Here is a 15782-nt window from a genome sequence, read left to right as displayed (position 1 = left end):
GTTTAAAATTTAGCAGAAGGCATAATAATTAATCATCCAAATACTAACTAAAAGACTACCACATTTTATTTAGTTATTTTTTTATTTTTTATTAGTTGGAGGCTAATTACTTCACAACATTTCAGTGGGTTTTATCATACATTGACATGAATCAGCCATGGAGTTACATGACTACCAGATTTTAAAGCAGCTCTTCCAGGCTCAATATACCCCCACCACAGCAGACTATCTTCAATCACTGACCGTAAAATAGACCATTTACTACAGTCACCAAGTAAGACCAACCCACTTGTCTCTGGCCCTTGGTTGCTCTGAACTCTGTCTTCACGCTGACCACCCCTGCTTAAGGCACATCACTGAGATCTTGAGCTGATAGGAATGAGGACAACATGTCATTGCAGAATTTCAAGAATAAGAGAAGTTATAAATCTAGCCCAAAATATTTTCAGCTCAATATTTTAGAAGTTGCTAGGTGGTTTCATCTACTCTGTTTGCCTCCCTTACTATATTAATAACAGGAGTGAATAGAAATATTGTAACATAATCACCAGAAAACCAGGTGTGGGAGGTAGGGAAGCTTGTGTGCATGTGTGTGTGTGTTTGTGCATGTGTGTATGTGTACACAGAGAAAGAATACCAGTTAAGAGGCAGGTCCTGGAATCAGGTCTGAGTTTGAATTGACATCCTATTCCTCCACGTACCATCAATGTGCTATCCTGGGCAAGCCACTTTACCTCTCAAAGCATCCATTTTTTTAATTGGTAAAATAAGAATAATAGTATTTCCTATTTTGCACGGCTTTGCAGCAATAAAATGTTAGCCAGGTTAAGCTACACTGAGTTATTAGCACTTATTAGTGGTAGAATTCTTCTTCTTAAAGGCAATGTGGGTACAGAGGATGATATGCAGGAAGGAACTAACTAGTGGTAATAAGGTAAGGCACAAACTACCTGCATCTCTGTTCCCCCTGCTTCAATATCTGCACACTCTTAAAGACAAAACGAAAAGGGGCTGAGAGTTAGAGAAGGTATAACCACTGAACGGGGAGCCAAGGGCTTTACGCTGCATTCAGCAGACTCTACCCCAGAAAGAAGATTCATTATATCCTTCAGGCAATCATCTCTAAATAGGATTTTTTTCAAATAGAATTTTTTTTTTTTATAAAGTTTGGTAACACAATTTGAGATTGTTATTTGACAAGAATCTGGATTTCTAATAGGTTTTATGGCCAATTAAGAGCAAATCTACACATGTTAAAAAAATCAATAAAAGCCGACAAATGGGAAAGGCTTTCCAGAAGGAAAGATAGGAGGAAGGAGGGATGAAGGGAGGAAAGAAGAGAGAGAGGGAGGGAGGAAAACACAATGAGGTTCACTAAATTTGACAGCATACAAATGTTAAACACTATACATCAGAAGTCATCCTAAACAAAAGTAAAAAGTAAACAACAAAACGAACTGCCAAAGAAACATACAGCAAAGTTAATTAACTTAAGAATACCAGGTTTCTGAGTTCTGCAAATGAATGGTGGTGATGGATGTACAACAATATGAATGTACTCAGTGCCACTGAACTGTACACTTAAAATTATTAAGGTGCTAAATTTGATTTATATATATTCACCATAATCTTTAAAGTATAAAATACCGGGTTTCTAAAAATCAGTAAGAAAAAGGACAAATAATTATTGGAAATATGGTCAAAGAACACAAGCAATTCATTAAAGAACAATACAAATAGCCAAGTATATGCAACGCAGGAGACCTGGGTTTGATCCCTGGCTTGGGAAGATCCCCTGGAGAAGGGAATGGCAACCCACTTCAGTATTCTTGCCTGGAGAGTTCCACAGACAGGGAAGTCTGGAGGGCTACAGCCTATGGGGTCACAAAGAACTGGACACCACTGAGCAACTAACAAAAAATATATATACAAAATAAGTTGAACATTGCCAAAGAAATACAAATAATGATTTTCATCAAGTTGGCATGGCATTTAAATTTATTTTAAAACTCTCTAATGTAACAGTGCAGTAAGATGAGCACTCAGATGTGCTTCCAAAGAGAAAATGAAGTAGTATAGGATTTCTGAGGAGAAATATTCATTCTGTACCAAGAGCTTTAATGTGTTAAAAAAAATTTGACTCCAAAATTCCACTTCTAGCATCTTATCTAAGGTGGGGGGAGTGTTTCATGTATTCAGTGATTTGTGTACAAAATAGCTCATGAAAACTTTCCTATAGGTCAAGGGAGCATAATAAAGAGTTTATTACAGAACCTTACATGCACTTTATCTGGCATTTTTCACACATATCTATGTCATTAAGTACTCATAATAATTATGTGGATTAGGAAAGACAGTTAACATTATTCCCATTACTCAAGTAAAACTCAGAAGTGACTTACTCATACACACCCACCTAGTAAGCAACATAGCTGAGAGCAGAACTCAAGCCTTCCATTTATCTACTACTGTTTTCAGTTTATATAATGCAATTGTGCTTAAAATAGAAGGCTACTGTTTTAAACTAGAAGTGGTCAAAGTTTTGAATACAAGAGCCTAATAGTTACAAGTCTAATAAGAATCATAAGGATGTCTCATACTCAGAATATAAGAAGACACAGGTAAGCAGAAACCATTGGATTCTCCTTCTATTTCTATATTAGTTTCCTGCAGATGCTGCCAAAAATTACCCCACACGCAACTTGAGACAACAGAACTTTATCCTTTCACAGTTCTGGAGGCAAAAAATCCAAACCTGGTATCACTGGGCCAAAATCAAAACATCAACCAGGCTGCCCTCCCCCCGGAGGTTGTGGGGAGAATGCCTCTTCCAGTCTCTGGTGGCTGCTGCCTTTCATTGGTTTGTGGCTGAATCACTCCAATCTCTACCTCTGTGGTCACACTGCCTTCTCCTCTTCTGTCTGATCTCCTTTTATCTCATTCTGATAAGACTCTTGTGATTGCATTTAGGGTCCACTGAGATCATAAAAAAAAAAAAAAAAAAAAATCCCCCATCTCAAGATCCATAACCTATTCACACCTTCAACATTTTTATCCACAAGAGATAACAACTCATAGGTTCCAGGGGAGAGGATATGAATATCTTTTGAAGAGGAGGGCATTATTCAGCCGACCATAGCCCACCCTCTGGTTTCAAAGTTTCATGTCCTTCCCACATGCAAAATACACTCACCACATACCAACATTCCCTAAAAAGTCTCAACCCATTACAGTATCAATTCAAAGGCCAAAACCTCATCTACATCTCATCAGCTCAAATGTCCCAAAACTAATCATTTAAATTAAGTATCAAGGAGACTCTGGTTATGATCTATAAGGAGGCAAGATTCCTCTCCATCTGCGCACCTGTGTTACCTGCTTCCAAAGTACAATGGTTTCTGACATTAACAACAGTGATAGACATTCCCACTAAGAACGAGATAAAATGAAAGAAAGGGAAGGATGATGTCAACCATCTCAAGACATTTCAAAATTCAGCAGGGCAAATTACATAAGGTTTCAAGGTCTGGGCACAATCCACTATAGTTCGTGGCTCCAATCTCTGGGCCCAAGACTTCAGTCTCAGAGTCATTCTTCTGAATTTTTTTTTAAATAAAAACATATTTGCAGTTGAGTAGTTTTACTAGACTTCTTCTTGCCTGTAAAGTTTTGGGAATCCAACAGCCCTCCTCCATTTCATCCATCTCCGTCGTTTTCTTGATGCTGGAGTATTTCCCCTTTTATCAAAAAGTTTGTGGGTCTCCTGTGCATCTCATAGGACTCATGCCATGAGACAGAAGATCTTCCTAAAATCTTTCCTGGATAATCCCGTCTCTGTTCCTGGTTTCTGCTAAGACAGTTAAGATCCATGAATCACACACCTAATTTTTTTGCCACTAGCAAAAGGTTTTCCAGCCACACTCTGGGCCTTGTCTCCACAGCATACTCGCCTAACAGTGAATCCCCAAATTAAGCATCTTTTGCAATTTGCACAGGCTGAGAATTTTCCAAATAATCAAGTCTGGATTTCTTTTTAACAATTCTCCCTTCGATTGTTCTTTCCTCTAACATTTTACTGTAAGCTGTGAAACTTTGCTCAGAAATCTCCCCTGTTTATATTCAAGTTCATCACTTATAAGTGTTACTTACCTTCCACACAACAGGATGAAATTGTTAAACTTTCTGCCACTATATAACAAAAATCACCTGTCCTCCAATTTCCAACGATGCATTCCTCATGTTCTCTTCTTAGCCTTAACCAGTGGCACATTTAAAATTTCTACCAACATTCTGCTAAGCACAATTTAATATTCCCTTTTACTACTGTGTTTCTCACTTCTTCCTGAATCATCACTGGAGAAATCTTTAACATTCATATTTTTGTCAACAGTCTGTTCTAGGCAATCTAGGTTTTTTCTATCATGTAGTTTAAATTCTTCCAGCTTCTGTTCATTACCCAATTCTAAAGCCACCTGCTCATTTTTAGTTATCTGTTACAGCAACTCCCTACTTTCAGGTAGTAAAATCTGTATTAGTTTTCCTTTGACTGCTATAACAAATTACCAAAAATTTATCAGCTTAAAGCAACAGAAATTTGTTCTGTTACAATTCTGGAGGCCAGAAGTCCAAAGCCAGCATCACTGAAGTGCCACCCAGGCCACATTCCCTCTGGAGGCCCTCAGGCAAAATCCACTCCTTGATTCTTCCAGTTTCTGGCATCTGCCAGCTTCATTGGCTGGCAGCTGCCATCACACCAATCTCTGCCTCTGTGGACACACTGCCTTCTTCTTCCTCCCCCTTGTGACTGCATTTAAGACCCATTCAGATAACCATCTTCATCTCAAGATTCTTACTCACATCTTCACAGTCTTTTTTTAAGCCTTTTTCTCCCCCTGTCATATAAGGTAACCTACACAAATTCCAGGGATTAGGACATGGGCACCTTTCTTTGCTGGGGGGAGTAGTATTCAGCCTAGCACAATCTCCTACTGCAGAATAGCCTAGACCAGCCATGCAGTTGCATAATGGTTTTCCTGTTCCTCTTGTTCCCATTATTTGTATTAGGAAGTCTTTCTCATCTGCATATCCCACTGTAAAGATCCTGGCCCTCATTCGAAATTTGTTATCATCCTTGCAAAATAATGATGCTGAAAAGTATGGCATGAATTTCAAATGAAGCAAGACCTCTGAATAAAATAGGTAAGCTCAAGAAAACTCTGTCACCATGGCCTCTGTGTTATTCGGGTTGCCAGTTATGAGATGAGAATAGCAGTAAGTACACGGAAAAGTTATGTTGTGTTTTCTGGCTGCAGTGGTAGATGTAATATGCCAATTAATCTTCCTATGATTCTTTATTCTAACTGCCTCCTCTAGAATACCCTTGAAATCTAAAGAGGCACAGCTATTGTTAAGTTACAAAATTCTTAGCACTCCAGCAGGAAACTATAATGTGTTTATTTATAATTTAAAAACACTAAATGCAAACCTACTTCATGCAGAGGGCAGCACTTGGGGTCAGAAATTTAGACTGCAGTCCCTGCCTGATGGGTTTTATTTTTTAAATTATTTAATAGGCTATTTCATCTAGGCCAGTAACAATTTTTTAAATCTACTTCTCAAGTCAACCCTTAAACCCATCTCAGAGATCTAAGAAATAGTATGATGCAGTAAAGTCACTCAAGATACAATACACACTCCCCAAATATTTTGAATGGTATTCAAGGTACTGAATAAAGAGAGCTAAAGCACATTCATTTTCAGATTTATAGATAATACCTCATAACTCTGGCCACAGACCTAAATAGATATTGAGCTAAACTGATCCCTTGGAAATGGGAGTTTTTTGGGTATCAAAGAGAAATTAAAAAGAAAATATAAAATTTTTCTAATATAAATATAAAATTAATATGTCAAATATTTTATTTAAGTCATTAACTAACATAGTCAATCCAGAAATAAGCCAATGTCACCAATTCAAAGGAGAACTCAAAGAACACGTATCAACCGCCAACCAGGAAAGTGAAATGAACTAAGAGATACAGAACTGGGAAATCTCCTGAGGGCAATAATCAATTACATTCCAAAAAATAAAGTGGATTTTCATTTCTATGGACAGGAATCATTTGTATTCTTATCAATTTCCTACATCTAACAGTATTGCAAAATAGTTCAAAGTCAGGGAAAGATGCAGGCTTCTACAGAAACTGATCATTCAGAAAGGTGCTCTAAACAGGACAGTCAGTCATCTTTTCTGCCTATTTCAACATGTTTCACAACTTTCCTGACAACAGGAAAAATTCCTGTCAATTTTTGCAACATTACAGGGCTCCTGACACTTTATCACCAAACATAATGATGTGAGTCAGAGCACACTCTAGACAGCAGAACATCCGCTCACAAGCCACACTCTAAATTATAAACTGGAGGAAGGGCTTGTCATGACCCCACTCAGGGGATGGCAGATATTTAGACAAGTCTGCAAATCACAAAACACTGGGGAATGAAAACACTGCCTCAAATAACAAAACGATGGGACACTCTGAAAATCTAACATTGTAAATATGTGGGAACCAAGGAAACAACCCAAAAAGAAATAGAGCATGGAATTACTCCTGATAAGAGTGGATGAAAAATTGTGGCTCGCCATCTGCAAACACAAAGTCACCAGCTACTGCAGACACTGACCTTCAACACCTCTGAAAGGAGTTCAGGATGGAGATCAGAAATGAGGCACTCTGCACTCCGGGAAAAAAATCGGAAGAACAAGCCTGCAGATATGCATTTTCAGGAGAAGATTTTATGATTCTAATTTCCTGCATCTTCTCATATCTAGAAAAGCACTAAAATCATTACTAGCAGCCACCTTTTCTCAAAATGTGTTCTTAACTGCATGTACCCTCTTCATCAAAATCACATACATCCTGCCCTTTTCTCTTACCCCTTCGGAGCAGTCCCTCAGAGCTCTGAGAGGCTGTCTCCCAGGGTATAGCCTTTATTTTGCCCCAAACAAAACTTAACTCACAACTCTCATGTTGTGCTTTTTTTTTTTTTCAGTAGACATCAGCAAATGCTTAAGAGAAGATTATTCCTCAATACAAATCATGATAACACACACACACACACACACACACATTCACTCACCAATCAAGTATAGGCACAAACTCCCAAATTGTGTTTTCTTACACCTAAACAGAAAAGGTCAGGATACACCTAAATAAATATCAGATACTTAAAGTAGCCCCTACAAAAGACTGTTTCCTTGACCAATCATCAGTCAGCCTCCTCTGAACTCTCTTCCCAATGAAGCCTTGACCTCTGGGCTTCTGTGTTCATCTCTGCATCACCCAGTTTTATCAAGAATCCTGTCAAGTCAGTTTAGATAGAATCCCCCTTTACCCTTGATGTTTCCTCTGAGTAATTTTTCATCCACTTACCCTCACCCTGCTCCTTGGATATAAATCCCCACTTGCTCATACTATATTTGAACCTGAGGCCTCTTAAACCCCATTGCAATAGTTCTTGAATAAAATCTGTTTTTACCATTTTAACTACTGACCACTGGCTTTCTCTGACACCCTTAATACAAAAATCATTTATACTACAAAAGCCTTCCAGTTCCCACAGAAAATCTGGGGTATCATCTCTTAATTATGATGACAGTTGCTATAGTTTAACTACACATAGGATAAACAATGTTTTGAATATATCTCACATATGAAAATAATATGCATATATGTATATATGTTCTTGACATTATATTGACAATAGTGAAAGTCACTCAGTCGTGTCTGACTCTTTGCAACCCAATGGACTGTACAATCCATGGAATTCTCCAGGCCAGAATACTGGAGTGGGAAGCCTTTGCCTTCTCCAGGGGATCTTCCCAACCCAGGAATCGAACCCAGGTCTCCTTCATTGTAAGAGGATTCTTTACCAGCTGAGCCACAAGGGAAGCCCATATTGACAATAAATATATAGTATTTATATATTAACATTTATCATTTATCATGCTTTATACATATATTAGGGCTTCCCAGGTGGCTCAGTGGGGAATGAATCCGCCTGCAAAGCAGGAGATGCAGGTTCAATTCCTGGGTCGGGAAGATCCCCAGGAGGAGGGCATGACAACCCACTTCATTATTCTTGCCTGGAGAATCTCATAAACAGAGGAGCCTGGTGGGCTATGGTCCACAGGGTCACAAAGAGTTGGACATGACTGAAGTGACTGAGCACACAAACCTATATTAATATATTTCATTTTCATATATGAACATTAATTTATATCATTCTGGCTCAACCAGTAAAGAATCAGTCTGCAATGCAGGCTACCTGGGTTTGACCCCTGGGTTGGGAAGATGCCCTGGAGAAGGGAAAGGCTACCCACTCCAGTATTCTGGCCTGGAGAATTCCATGCATCCATGGGGTCGCAAAGATTCAGACAAGACTGTGTGACTTTCACTTGATCACTTACTACATGACACTTTAGTTATTAAGTAAGTACTATGGCCTAAATGCCATGGGGGAGATTTAAAATAAATATAGCACACAGTCCCTGTACTCAATAAGTTTATGTTTTTGTTGGAGCACCAGGACAAACAGACACACACACACATACCCTACATAATTTTATAAGAAAGCAGAAAGATTGAGGGCTCCATGTTGAACAGTGGCATTACAAGACAATGGACAAATAAAAACTGTATAAGGTAAAAAAAAAAAAAAAAGTTACCAGTAAAAATCTCTCAACTCTACCAGAAAATAAAACAGGTACCACTTTCAATAAACTCATCACAGTCAATTTTTCCTTAAGCCCTTATCAGTTACCCATTTCTTAGCCATCAAATGGCTTGCATTTTAGGGATCATATTCTAGAAAAATAGGGTAAAATGTGCATGATGTGACCTCATTATATCATGACTTCAGAGTCAGAAGAAATTCCTGTGATCTTGAACCACTTGAAAATGCTTTGAGGAGAAAGCCCAGCTTCCTGGTGGGGTTTGTAACTGCTCTAGTGCTTATCATTTCCTTCGTAACTGGAAAGTCTAACAGGGTGTGATAAACAGTGAGACCAAGTCTGAAGATAAGGTGCCTAAAGACATGCAGTAAAATACATTAGCCTAAGCAGGATGGATAGACAGGTGAGTAAGTGAACTAAGGAAAGAACAAACAAACCAACAAAATGAACCAATGAGATGTACTCATGTCAGTGACTCTCCTATGAGCAAATCAGTTCCCTGATGCTCCCTTGCCTCCCCTCTGCAGTCAATTCAGAGTTGACCACAGTTAATTATAGTGATCCAGTAGATGAGCACATATTCGAGTTCATAGCGTCAGAAGCAATAGAGACAGAAGAAGAAAAAGTGCTGATATCTAAGAGAACATACACAAAGGGAAGAGACCAAAAAAAGCAAACATAATTCATTTTCTTCAAATAAGGCTCCTTCTCTATGAGTATTTTTATGTGAAATGCTGACAACAGCATAGTCTTGTATTTGATGAGACTGCAACTCCTCTTGGAGCAAGGCCCTCAAATTTAAGTCTCAGCAAAGTGTGTGACACCCTATTTGAGAAAGCGAGACAACAGGAAGGAAAAAGACAAAGCATGAGACTGTAGTGCTCAGCACAAATATTCCAACTCCAGTTGCCATGGGTGAGGGCATATATCCTACTATGTGGGAAGGTAAAAAACGGGAGGATAGTCAGTGCAGACACACATGTGACATAATAAAAACTTCCTTAGCCTACATTATCAAGTACATGAGCACATAGCATTGTGCAGAAACATTCATACCCAGATTTTTTTATAGAAGGAACATGAAGTTAGTTACCATGGGAACCTAAGGCTAAGTAAAGCAATATGTATCTGATCTATTTATGACACATCCTCTTCTCTGCATTTGCAGACATGATGGCTTTTAGAAACTATTTTGAAAATGTTCATATTTTGAACCTGAGTTCAATAGCTGTCTTTGTAAACAAGGCCTTATAGATACTCAACTTATTTTGTCATTCAATAAATATTCACTGCACGTCTCCCCAGTGACACTGTGGAGATGCTGCGGATACCATGAGAAATGAAGCAGCTAAGTCCCTGCTCTCATGGGACTTACACTTTAGTATGAATAGAAGTGCCCAGGTCGATGGACATCTAGGCTGCTTCCATGCCTCAGCTGTTGTAAACAGTGCTATAGTGAAAACTGGGTGCAGATATCTTTTTGAATTATGGTTTTCTTCAGATATATGCTCAGCAATGGGATTGCTGGAACAAATGACAGCTTCTTTTTTTAGTTTTTTAAGGACACAGAAGCAAACCTAAATGTTCACTGATGGAGAAATGGAAAAAGAAGATGTGGTACATACATACAATGGAATATCACTCAGCTATAAAAAAAAAAAAAAAAAGACAGGAGTTGCTTGTATATTTTTGAGATTAATCCTTTGTCTGTTTCTTCATTTGCTATTATTTTCTCCCAATCTGAGGGCTGTCTTTTCACCTTACTTATAGTTTCCTTTGTAGTGCAAAAGCTTTTAAGTTTCATTAGGTCCCATTTGTTTAGTTTTGCTTTTATTTCCAATATTCTGGGAGGTGGGTCATAGAGGATCTTGCTGTGATTTATGTCAGAGAGTGTTTTGCCTATGTTCTCCTCTAGGAGTTTTATAGTTTCTGGTCTTACATTTAGATCTTTAATCCATTTTGAGTTTATTTTTGTATATGGTGTTATAAAGTGTTCTAGTTTCATTCTTTTACAAGTGGTTGACCAGTTTTCCCAGCACCACTTGTTAAAGAGGTTGTCTTTTTTCCATTGAATATCCTTGCCTCCTTTGTCAAAGATAAGGTGTCCATAGGTTCGTGGATTTATCTCTGGGCTTTCTATTCTGTTCCATTGGTCTATATTTCTGTCTTTGTGCCAGTACCATACTGTCTTGATGACTGTGGCTTTGTAGTAGAGCCTGAAGTCAGGCAGGTTGATTCCTCCAGTTGCATTCTTCTTTCTCAAGATTACTTTGGCTATTCGAGGTTTTTTGTATTTCCATACAAATTGTGAAATTCTTTGGTCTAGTTCTGTGAAAAATACCGTTGGTAGCTTGATAGGGATTGCATTGAATCTATAGATTGCTTTGGGTAGAATAGCCATTTTGACAATATTGATTCTTCCAATCCATGAACACGGTATGTTTCTCCATCTGTGTGTGTCCTCTTTGATTTCTTTCATCAGTGTTTTATAGTTTTCTATGTATAGGTCTTTTGTTTCTTTAGGTAGATATACTCCTAAGTATTTTATTCTTTTTGTTGCAATGGTGAATGGTATTGTTTCCTTAATTTCTCTGTTTTTTCATTGTTAGTATATAGGAATGCAAGGGATTTCTGTGTGTTAATTTTATATCCTGCAACTTTACTATATTCATTGATTAGCTCTAGTAATTTTCTGGAAGAGTCTTTAGGGTTTTCTATGTAGAGGATCATGTCATCTGCAAACAGTGAGAGTTTCACTTCTTCTTTTCCTATCTGGATTCCTTTTACTTCTTTTTCTGCTCTGATTGCTGTGGCCAAAACTTCCAACACTATGTTGAATAGTAGTGGTGAGAGTGGGCACCCTTGTCTTGTTCCTGATTTCAGGGGAAATGCTTTCAATTTTTCACCATTGAGGGTGATGCTTGCTGTGGGTTTGTCATATATAGCTTTTATTATGTTGAGGTATGTTCCTTCTATTCCTGCTTTCTGGAGAGTTTTAATCATAAATGAGTGTTGAATTTTGTCAAAGGCTTTCTCTGCATCTATTGAGATAATCATATGGTTTTTATCTTTCAATTTGTTAATGTGGTGTATTACATTGATTGATTTGTGGATATTAAATAATCCTTGCATTCCTGGGATAAAGCCCACTTGGTCATGGTGTATGATTTTTTTAATATGTTGTTGGATTCTGTTTGCTAGAATTTTGTTAAGGATTTTTGCATCTATGTTCATCAGTGATATTGGCCTGTAGTTTTCTTTTTTTGTGGCATCTTTGTCTGGTTTTGGAATTAGGGTGATGGTGGCCTCATAGAATGAATCGTACAAGCAACTCCTGCAGCTCAATTCCAGAAAAATAAATGACCCAATCAAAAAATGGGCCAAAGAACTAAACAGACATTTCTCCAAAGAAGACTTACAGATGGCTAACACACACATGAAAAGATGCTCAACATCATTCATTATTAGAGAAATGCAAATCAAAACCACAATGAGGTACCATTACACGCCAGTCAGGATGGCTGCTATCCAAAAGTCTACAAGCAATAAATGCTGGAGAGGGTGTGGAGAAAAGGGAACCCTCTTACACTGTTGGTGGGAATGCAAACTAGTACAGCCACTATGGAAAACAGTGTGGAGATTTCTTAAAAAACTGGAAATAGAACTGCCATATGACCCAGCAATCCCACTTCTGGGCATACACACTGAGGAAACCAGATCTGAAAGAGACACGTGCACCCCAATGTTCATCGCAGCACTGTTTATAATAGCCAGGACATGGAAGCAACCTAGATGCCCATCAGCAGATGAATGGATAAAGAAGCTGTGGTACATATACACCATGGAATATTACTCAGCCATTAAAAAGAATTCATTTGAATCAGTCCTAATGAGATGGATGAAACTGGAGCCCATTATACAGAGTGAAGTAAGCCCGAAAGATAAAGAACATTACAGCATACTAACACATATATATGGAATCTAGAAAGATGGTAATGAAAACCCTATATGCAAAACAGAAAAAGAGACACAGAAATACAGAACAGACTTTTTAACTCTGTGGGAGAAGGTGAGGGTGGGATGTTTCAAAAGAACAGCATGTATACTATCTATGGTGAAACAGATCACCAGCCCAGGTGGGATGCATGAGACAAGTGCTCGGGCCTGGTGCACTGGGAAGACCCAGAGGAATCGGGTGGAGAGGGAGGTGGGAGGGGGGATTGGGATGGGGAATACGTGTAAATCTATGGCTGATTCTTATCAATGTATGACAAAACCCACTGAAATGTTGTGAAGTAATTAGCCTCCAACTAATAAAAAAAAAAATTTTTAATTTAAAAAAAAAAAGACAAAATAATATCACTTGTAGCAACATGGATGAACCTAGAGATTGCCATACAGAGTGAAGTAAGTCAGACAGAGAAAAACAAATATAGTATGATATTGCTTAAATAAGTTATCTTTTTAAAATGGTACAATGAACCTATTCACAAAGAGAGTCACAGATGTAGAGAACAAACCTATGGTCACCAAGGGGGAAAGGAAGGAGGGATAAATTGGAAGACTGAGACAGGCTTACATTTACACACTGCTATATATAAATCAGATAACTACTAAGGACCTACTATAAAGCACAGGGAACTCTACTCACTACTTCATAATGACTTATATAGGAATAAGATTGAAAAAAGAGTGGATATATATAGATTTATTAAATATTATATTATATATAGCTGATTCACTTTGCTGTACAGCAGAAACTACTATAACACTGTAAATAAACTGTACTCCAATAAAAAATTTTTTACAAAGAAGCGCCCAGGGTTTCTTGGCAGGATCCAGCTTAGACCATTTTCTTTTTCTGGCTCTCAGGCCAAAAGACATACAACGGGCTAGTCCTTGTTTCCACTCTGTCTGTGCCAAACCTAAGACCACAAGCAACTCCGGTGCCTCCTAAGTTATGTTTGTAGTCTTACATCCCATCTCTGATATTTTCATTGTTCCAGATAAAGGGGAATCAGCCATCTCCTGCACTGTCATGGAACATTAGGAAAAGTTGCAAAGAACATTCTAAAACAAGTTTGGAAAAACAGACAGACTTTATTTTCTTGGGCTCCAAGATCACTGAGGACGGTGACTGCAGCCATGAAATTAAAAGAAGCTTACTCCTTGGAAGAAAAGCTATGACAAACCTAGACAGCAGACACATTACTTGGCTGACAAAGGTCCGTATAGTCAAAACTATGGTTTTTCCAGTAGTCATGTATGGATGTGAGAGTTGGACCATAAAGAAGGCTGAGCACCGAAGGCTGATACTTTTGAACTGTGGGCTAGAGAAGAGTCTTGAGAGTCCCTTGGACTGCAAGCAGATCAAACCAGTCAATCCTAAAGGAAATCAACCCTGAATATTCATTGGAAAGACTGATGCTGAAGCTGAAGTTCCAGTACTTTGGCCACCTGATGTGAAGTACTGACTCATTAGAAAAGACCCTGATGCTGGGAAAGACTGAAGGCAAAACAAGGGGACGACAGAGGATGAGACGGTTGGATGGCATCACCAAGTCAATGGACATGAGTTTGAACAAACTCCAGGAGATAGTGATGGACAAGGAAGCTTGGTGTGCTGCAGTCCATGGGGTCACAAAGAGTCGGACATGACTGAGTGACCGAACAACAATACAACAAAAAAAGTCTACCCAAAAAGAAATGAAGGAAAATGTCAATGTTCTTAAGACTGCAGCCAGATAATGTCTATTATCGATGTTAGATATATTAGTTAAAAAAAACTTCATAGAAAATGCTGAGGAAAATGTTATATCCTTGAACTAAAGGTCTTTAAACACATGCCATTATTATTTTACACATCTAATTATATTTAAGTTTGCTGAATTATCCCTATTCCTCAAAACCTGTAAAAAAATGGAGATTCTCAAAAAAGTAGAGAGAAAAGGAATAAAAATAATATACATGACAAAAATAAAGAGACTAGAAGTGAAAAGCACGATGTAGGTGTCAATAATTTGTTTGGAAGATAGGACACCTAGGTGAACTCTAGTAGACTTATCACAGCAAAACAGCTAAGGACTGCACATCCAGACAATAACAAGAAGAAAACTGACATGAGCCACAGAAAGACTTAGAATTGAAGGCACCAAACATCTCAAAGCAAACAAAGTTGACCAACAGAAAGACTGAAAATCTGTTTTAAAATGTAGACTCTTCCATTCCTTTTCAATCACAACAAGAGAAAAAAATTATTTGCTCCAGAAAAGTTGAACTAGAAAGGTTACAGATTCAGGGGCACCAAGTGAAGCAGATGGAAGAAAAGACAACTTATCAAAAACAAGGGACTGTGTGCACACCTGCATACTGAATGACAAGACCCACCCCAAAACCCTCCCACTGAAACACAAGCCCAGCACCAAGTCCTTCCACCTGAACCACCTCCCCCAAACTAGTGGCCACCTTTCTCCTTCCTAAAAGGTGCCCTTGATGGATGGTATGCCTCACATCAGGACCCCTACCCCTGCATTTCAACTGATTTTCACATCTGCTTATCCTAGAAATGAGACTTGCTGGAACCTAACTTTTATCTACAATATCATTATTGTTATTCATAAAAACACTAATGACATTTGCAGACTCCTATAAGCTCTCCAAAATAGTTTTCATTACATTATCCTAATTTAATGAGTCTGAAACACAGCCCTACATAGTAAGCAAGTGTCCTGTCTCCATCCTCACGGCCGCTGCCAAATTTCAATCACCATCTTCTGCCATCTGAATGACTACCAACAACCTAACTGGCCTCCTGCTTCTGCTCTTATGTACATCCATGACACTCTGCAGCCAGTTTTCATTATGTCATCCCTGCTCAAAATCCTGCAACAACTTCAAATTAGCCAGAGGACAAAGTCCATAATCTTAGCATAGCATGAAAAGCCTTTCTTGATTCATGTTCTCTCTGCTTCTCCAAGTTTTATTTCTCAATCTTCTGCATATGTGAAACACTGAAACATGAAATAAAATATACTATGTTCTTCCTTCC

General features: G+C 38.3%; 1 protein-coding gene across 1 annotated transcript in view; it reads right to left on the bottom strand.

Moving 5' to 3' along the window:
* Positions 1-15782, bottom strand: part of ELAPOR2 (endosome-lysosome associated apoptosis and autophagy regulator family member 2) — a 220722-nt gene that overhangs the window by 116551 nt on the left and 88389 nt on the right. The window lies entirely within an intron of this gene.

The sequence above is a fragment of the Dama dama genome, chromosome 18 (genome assembly GCF_033118175.1).
Source record: "Dama dama isolate Ldn47 chromosome 18, ASM3311817v1, whole genome shotgun sequence".
NCBI lineage: Eukaryota > Metazoa > Chordata > Mammalia > Artiodactyla > Cervidae > Dama > Dama dama.
This window is presented reverse-complemented; position numbering and strand designations above follow the sequence as displayed.